Raw genomic sequence first — 8305 nt, forward strand, 5'->3', positions numbered from 1 at the left:
ATACATGACAGTAGAATGCACTTTGATACATCATATATAATGGAATATAACTTCTCATTCTCCTGGTATACATAATATAAAATCCCACAAGTCATATGGTTTTATATGTACATAGGGTAATTAATATCTGAGTCATTCTACTAACCTTACCCTCCTACCCCCACCCCTCCCTTCACACCCCTCTACCTAAAGTAACTATTCTTAGATGAATGGATAAAGAAACTGTGTTACATATACACAGTGGAATATTACTTAGCATTAAAAGAGAATAAAATTATTGCATTCGAAGGTAGATGGATGGAGTTGGAGAATATTATGCCAAGTGAAGTGAGCCAATCCCAAAAAACCATAGGCTGAATATTTTCTCTGATAAGTGGATGCTGATCCATAATGCAGTGGTGTGGGTCGGGAATGGAGGAACTTTGGGTAAAGGGGAGGGAGGAAAGATGGTGGAATGAGATGGGCATTGTTACCCTAGGTACATGTATGACTGCACATACGGTGGGATGCTACATCCTGTACAGAGAAATAAAAAGTTGTGCTACAATTGTGTACAATGAATCAAAATACATTCTGCTGTCATATATACCTAACTAGAATGAATAAATAAATTTTTAAAAAGTAAATAAAGTAACTATTCTCCCTAGTCCCTTCCTCTTTGTAAAATAGCATTCTCATATCAGAGAAAACATTTGTCTTTTGGTTTTTTGTTTGTTTATTTATTTTTAGTTGTAAATGGACACAATAACTTTATTTATTGGTTTATTTATTTTTATGTGGTACTGAGGATTGAACCCAATACCTCACACATGCTAGGCAAATGCTCTACCACTGAGCTACAACCCCAGCCCTTTATTTATTCTTTTTTAAATATTATTTTAGTTGTTGATGGACTTTATTTATCTTTATGTGGTGCTGAGGATCGAACCCAGTGCCTCACACGTGCTAGGCGAATGCTCTACCACTGATCCACACCCCCAGCCCTGTTTATTTCAAGCTTTTATTTTCAACCAGCCCTCACCTGTGACAATTACCTACTCCCTCCCCAAGCAGGCTGTGGCCAAGATTTAGGATTTGGGGGATTGGCTTATTTCAATTAGCATAATAGTCTCCAGTTCCATTCATATACTAGCAAATGCCATAATTTCATTCTTCTTTAAGGCTAATATTCCATTGTGTATATATACCACATTTTCTTTATTCATTCATCTGTTGAAGGACTCCTAGGTTGGTTCCATAGTTTGGCTATGTGGGTTCAGCTGCTGTAAACCTTGATGTGGCTGTGTCACTGTAGGGTGCTGATTTTAAATACTTTGTGTATAAATCTAGGAGTGGGATGACTGGGTCAAGAATGGTTCCATTCCAAGTTTTCTGGGAAATCTTCATACTTCTTTCCATAGTAGTTGCACCAATTTGCAGTCCCACCAAGCATTATATGGGGGTGCCTTTCCCCCCACATCCTCACCAATATTTACTGTTATTTGTATTCCTGATAATTGTCATTCTGACTGGAGTGAGATGAAATCTCAATGTAGTTTTGATTTGCATTTCTCTAGTTACTAGAGAAGTTGAACATTTTTCCATAAATTTGTTGATTGATTGAATATCTTCTTCTGAGAAGTGTCTGATCAGTTCCTTAGTCCATTTATTGATTGGGTTGTTTGGTTTTTTTGGGAGGTGTTAAGGTTTTTTTTGTTGTTGTTTGTTTTTAACTTCTCAATTTTCTTTATTTTTATTTTAAATTTATTCTAATTTGTTATATATGACAGCAGAATGCATTTCAATTCATAGTACACATATACAGCACAATTTTTCATGTCTCTGATTGTATACAAAGTAGAGTCACACCATTTGTGTCTTCATACATGTACTTAAGGTAATAATGTCCTTCTCATTTTACCATCTTTCCTACCTCCATCCCTCCTCCCTTCCCCTTCCTCTCCCTTGCCCCATCTAAAGTTCCTCTATTCCTCCCATGCACCACCCCCAGCCCTGTTATGGACCAGCATCCACATATCAGAGAAAACATTCAGCCTTTGGTTTTTGGGGATTGGCTTACTTCACTTAACATGATATTTTCCAACTCTATCCATTTACCTACAACTGCCATGATTTTATTCTCTTTTAATGCTGAGTAATGTTCCATTGTGTATACATACCAGTTTCTTTATCCATTCATCTACTGAAGGGCATGTAGATTATTTCCGTAGTTTAGCTATTGTGCACTGAGCTGCTATAAACATTGATGTGGCTGCATCACTGTAGTATGCTGTTTTTACGTCCTTTGGGCAGAAACTAAGGAATGGGATAGCTGGGTTAAACAATGGTTCCATTCCACATTTTCCAAGGACTCTTCATACAGCTTTCCAGACTGGTTGTACCAATTTATAGTCCCACCAGCAATGTATGAGTGTGCCTTTTTCCCCACATCCTTGCCAACACTTATTGTTTATATTCTTAATAACTGCCATTCTGATTGGAGATGAAATCTTAAGAGTAGTTTTGATTTGCATTTCTCTAATTGCTAGAGATGCTGAACATTTTTTCATATATTTGTTAATTGATTGTATATCATCTTCTGAGAAGTGTCTGTTCAGTTCCATAGCCCATTTATTGATTGGGTGGTTTGGAGTTTTTGTTTTGTTTTGTTTTGTTTTTGGTGTTATGTTTTTAAAATTCTTTATACATCCTAGAGATTAGTGCTCTGATATGAAGGTGGTAAAAATTTGCTCCCAATATGGTTCTCTGTTTGCCTCATTGATTGTTTCTTTTGCTAAGAAGATTTTAGTTTGAATCCATCCCATTCATTGATTCTTTATTTTATTTCTTGCGCTTTAAGATCTTGTTAATAAAGTCAAGGCCTAATCTGACATGATGAAGATTTGGGCCTGCTTTTTCTTCTATTAGGCATAGGGTCTCTGGTCAAATTCCTGGTCTTTGATCCACTTTGAATAGAGTTTTGTACATGGTGAGAGATAGGGGTTTAATTTCATTTTGCTGTATATGGATTTCCAGTTTTCCCAGCACCATTTGTTGAAGAGGCTACCTTTTCTCCAATGTATGTTTTTAGCACCTTTGTCTAGTATGACATAACTGTATTGATATGGGTTTGTCTCAGTGTTTTCTGTACCATTAGTCTACATATCTATTTTGATGCCTATACCATGCCAGTTTGCATATTGAATTTGTAGTTTGTGAAGTTGCTAATTTACCTTTATTTTAGTTTTTTTTTTCATATTCCTCAAGATTTTTACACACACAATTATGTAATCAGTAAAGAAAGCTTCACATCTTCCTTTACAATTATTTTGCCTTTTCATTTTCTCACCTTATTGCATTGGTTACAACCATCAGAACAATGTTAAACATGTTATTCTAATCTTAGTTCCTCAGATTTTCCATTTCTTTTGGCAATTTGTGTCTTTCAAGGGCCTTATTCATTCTTTAAGTTATCAAATTTATGGGCATAGTTATTCATAATATTCCTGTTGAAATTTTCATGTCTGTTTAATATCTAATTTTATCTCCTTTTTCTTTTTTGTTATCAGAGCTTTGTGGGTTTTTTTTTCCCAGTCTAGCTAGGGTTTTTCAAAAAAATATTTCATTGTTGTTTTGTTTTATTTCATTCATATTATTTCCTTTCTTCTACTTTGGGTTTCATGTGCTGATTTTATTTATTTATTTATTTGTTTGTTTATTTATTTATTTTTGTAGTGGTAGATGGACAGCATGCCTTTATTTTATTTATTTTTTGTATGCAGTGCTAAGGATCAAACCCAGTGCCTCACTCATGCTAGGCAAGTGCTCTGCCACACAGCCTCAGCCCTCAAGTACTGATTTTTCTAGCTCCTGGAGATCATCGATTTTAAACTTATCTTCTAATCATCTGTATTAGAACTATGAATTTCACTTATCACTGTTCTAGCTGAATGTGACAAATTTGTACTTTTTGTTGTTGATATTCAGTTTACAATGTCCTAATTTCCCTGATTTTCTCATTCACACATGTAGCTTACACATTTTCGCATCCATCAAAAAATGTAAGTTAATTGGTATTTTATGTTATTATTCCTAAATTAAATTCCACTGTAGTCAAAGATTATATTCAGTAAGTTTTTAATCTTTTGAAATTTGTTTGTGAGAAGCATAAAATTTTTCTGTGTTAGTGAATATTCTATGTGTATTCTACAACTTAGGAAGTAGGTGTTCTAAAAATGTCAGGTCAGTGGTTGATAATGCTTTGGAAATCTTATATCTTTTCTGATTTTATTATTATTACTTAGGAATAATAACATCTTCCGTGATTGTGGATTTTATCAGTTTTTCTTCTTAGTTTATTGTTTTGTTTTGCGTATATATCTTAAAAATCAGTAATAAGCTACATATACAAGTCAGATAAACCTTTTGTTATGAAACACCTATCTCTAGTAACACTTCTCTTGAAGTCTTTATTACTGTTTGCATGGTGTCTTTCCCCATCCTTTTACCTGTGAAGGATTGGTTTCTTTAACATGAGTCTCTTGTTACTTCCATATTGTTGAAAGTTTATATTCAGATTAGAGGCACAGGCCTGTAATCCCCAGTGACAGGGGAGGCTAAGGCAGGAGGATTGCCAAGTTCAAAACCAATGTCAGCAAATTAGCAAGGCCCTAAGCAATTAAGTGAGACCTTTTTATTCAGTCTGATCTTTGCCTTTAAATTGATGAAGCTTAACCCACGTATATCCATTGTAATTATTGTTATGGTACGGCTGGAGTCTGTTATCACACTTGTTCTCTCTTTGTACTGTTAGACTGTTTTTCTTTTTTCCTTTCTGCTTTCTTTTTAGTATTCCATTTTATCTTCTCTGTTGACCTTTTAGTTGTCTTTTTTCAGTAGTTGCTATAAGGATATGCATTCTTATTACAGTTTATCATCAACTACCACTTCATGTATACTGTATATACCTTATAAAGTATACTTCCTATAATTTTTTCTGTCATTGTCAGATATCTTACTTCTATATATCCTAAATCTTCAATTCTTAAATCTATTAAACTGTTTAAACATTTTCCTTTTTAACAATTAGATTTTAAATAATTCAAAAAACTTCTATTTACCATTTCTGGCACTCCTCTTTCCTTTCACATAAATGTTTCACTAGGTATAAGGAACCTTCAATGTGAAGTACTTCCTTTAACATTTCTTTTTTTTAAATTTTTTTATTTTTATTATTGGTTGTACAAACATTACATAGTTCTTGATATATCATATTTCATACATTTGATTCAAGTGGGTTATGAACTCCCATTTTTACCCCGTATACAGATTGCAGAATCACATCAGTTACACATCCACTGTTTTACATATTGCCATACTAGTGTCTGTTGTATTCTGCTGCCTTTCCTATCCTCTACTGTCCCCTCTCCCCTCCCCTCTTCTCTCTCTACCCCATCTACTGTAATTCTTTTCTCCCCCTTGTTTTTTTTCCCTTTCCCCTCACTTCCTCTTATATGTAATTTTGTATAACAATGAGGGTCTCCTTCCATTGCCATGCAATTTCCCTTCTCTCTCCCTTTCCCTCCCACCTCTCGTCCTGTTTAATGTTAATCTTCTTCTCATACTCTTCCTCCCTGCTCTGTTCTTAGTTGTTCTCCTTATATCAAAAGAAGACATTTAGCATTTGTTTTTTAGGGATTAGCTAGCTTCACTTAGCATAATCTGCTCTAATGCCATCCATTTCCCTGCAAATTCCATCATTGTCATTTTTTAGTGCAGAGTAATACTCCATTGTGTATAAATGCCACATTTTTTTTTTTTTTATCCATTCATCTATTGAAGGGCATCTAGGTTGTTAGCAGGCATCTTGGTATCACATTTTCTCAGTTTTAAGTATGTCTTTATTTCATCTTTGGAAGGACATTTTCACTGGATATACAATGTTAGTTTTGTGCTGCTCTTACCTCTGCACTTTAAAACATTATAGATAGAGTGTTTCTTGATACTCATCTCTCATCTTCTCTCTGAATTTCAACATTAGATCACTGAGATTATCCCTTAAGTCATTGTCTGCTAATTGTTTTTCAATCCTTTTACCTCTGTACTTCAGTATTGATTTTAACCTCTGCCATTAATGTACATCATCTCTTGCATTGTCCTTTACATTATGCTCAGAATTTTTTCAGTTGTAAAATTTCATTTTAAAAAATTTGAGATTCCAGTAACTATCAATCTTTTCTAATATTTATATCAACTTTTAAAGGACCTATCTGCTATTTCCAACATCTCTATCAACTCTAGGTTTGTTTTGATTGCTTAATTTTTCTCCTGGTTGATTGTCCTATTTTTGTTTGCACACCTAATAATTTTACTGTATGTTGGATATTGTGGACCCTATGTTCAGAGTCTGGATTTTATCTTCCTTTAAAGAATGTTTTGTGCTGGCAGGTAGCTAATGTATTGTCAGATCTGCTAAATCTTGTTGAGGCTTAAGTTTTAGGCGAGGTTACAGTAACCCTATCCTCAAAACATGGCTTTTTAGCATTTTCAGTTGAATGCCTTGTGGGGCAGGGGGAGTCCAGCAAAGTCTGTCTCCCTTGGCTGGTCAGCACTCCTGTCTTCCAGAACCACATACCTCCAGAATCTCCATGTGGTCCTTCCTGGCTTAAGAGTGCTCCCAGTCTCCATGTTTCCCACTCTGCACTCAGTTTATGTAGTACTGAACCAGACGTAAGGAAATCACTGTTAATTTCTGGAGCTTCTCTGTGTAGCTTTCTCCTCTCCAGTCAGTACTCTGCTCAGCAAATTGCACACATTTTACTTTGTGTTTTAGTTTGCAAAGTGCCCACAGGCAGAGGGTCATGATAATTAAAGGGGAAAAAAAATCTCATTTCTCATAAGAATCGGTCCTGAATCGCTATGTTGTAAATACTGCTTTATATGTATTAGACTTTCATAGTTGACTATCATTATTCCATAAATGGAATCAGGAAGTACTTTTGTTAGTTCTAATTTTAAAATTGAAGGTTATTTTTCCTTCTCTTTTTTGGTTTATTCTGTGTCTATTTGCCCTGCTTTTTTCCTCAAAGACACCATTGTTCTTGAATAACCTGGGTGGAGAGCTAATTCAGGATCAGTAGGATGTTTTATCCTTCTTCCACATCCTCTCTTCAGGCTCACCTTCAGGACCAGGATCATTACCCCCACCAAGAATGTACAGAATGGAGTTTTTTAAAGACTATTTGATCTGATGTGGTCAAAACAGCTTTATGCAATAAGCAGTCCTGTAAAAACATTAGATGATAAAAATGACATTTAAATTCAGTCTTATTTCATTTCATTCTGGGTTCCAGTTTCTGAAAGTGAAACTTAACAGAACTTGCTTTTATTTAATAATAGGGTTTATTTTGAATTTTTCACCACTTCCTATTGTTTACATACTTTAAAATACCTTTGTTTTTAAAAAATCTGCTAATTAAAATTTGATGCCATGGAAACATATTACATGATAAAACTTGGATTCTGAAAAAAAGTACAGTTGGATGAGTTCACATACCCAAGACACTGAAAGCTGTAACTAAATCTGACTTTTATCATTTTATACATTTTTTAAAAATCCTCAATAGATTGTGCATTACATTCTTTCAACAACTATGGACTGTTTGCCATATACCAAGATGCACTTGGAAAGACAACATCTTCACATCATTCCAAGTCTATTCGAGTATTTAGTAATTTTCTTTTCCTTTAATACCTGGCTGATGTTGAAATGTAAGGAGATCTGGAATTATGGAAAAGAATTTAATGAAGTTTAGGGGCTATGGTTGTGGCTCAGAGGTAGAGTGCTCACCTACCCCATGTGAGACACTGGCTTTGATCCTCAACACACATAGAAATAAAATAAAGATATTGTGTCCACCTCTAATTAAAAAAAAAAAAAAGTGAATATTTAAAAGATTCAATGAAGTTTAAAAATAGAGCAGTATAATACATCAGAAAAAAGATTTACACGTTATATGTTGCACAGGACAGCTAGGATTGAGGGAGAGGTGGGAAATTGGAGATTGTCAGAGATGAAGTTACCCAACAGGTTTACTTAGGGCTTCACTGAAGCTTTACTTTCCCTGAATCCTTTTTTAGAAAAGGAATACTCTCGTTACAAAAATGCCATTGGTTCAGTTAAAGCAGCCTTCTGAGATGTAAGGAGATGTCTACAGGTCTCATCCTTCCCTAGAAACCATCTTTATAACAGTCATTTAAATTTATCCAGTCCAACTCATTCAGAGAACAAAAACAAGCAAACACAACAGTACTTTCAATCACGTGC

The sequence above is a fragment of the Marmota flaviventris genome, chromosome 15 (assembly GCF_047511675.1).
Source record: "Marmota flaviventris isolate mMarFla1 chromosome 15, mMarFla1.hap1, whole genome shotgun sequence".
NCBI classification, from domain to species: Eukaryota; Metazoa; Chordata; class Mammalia; order Rodentia; family Sciuridae; genus Marmota; species Marmota flaviventris.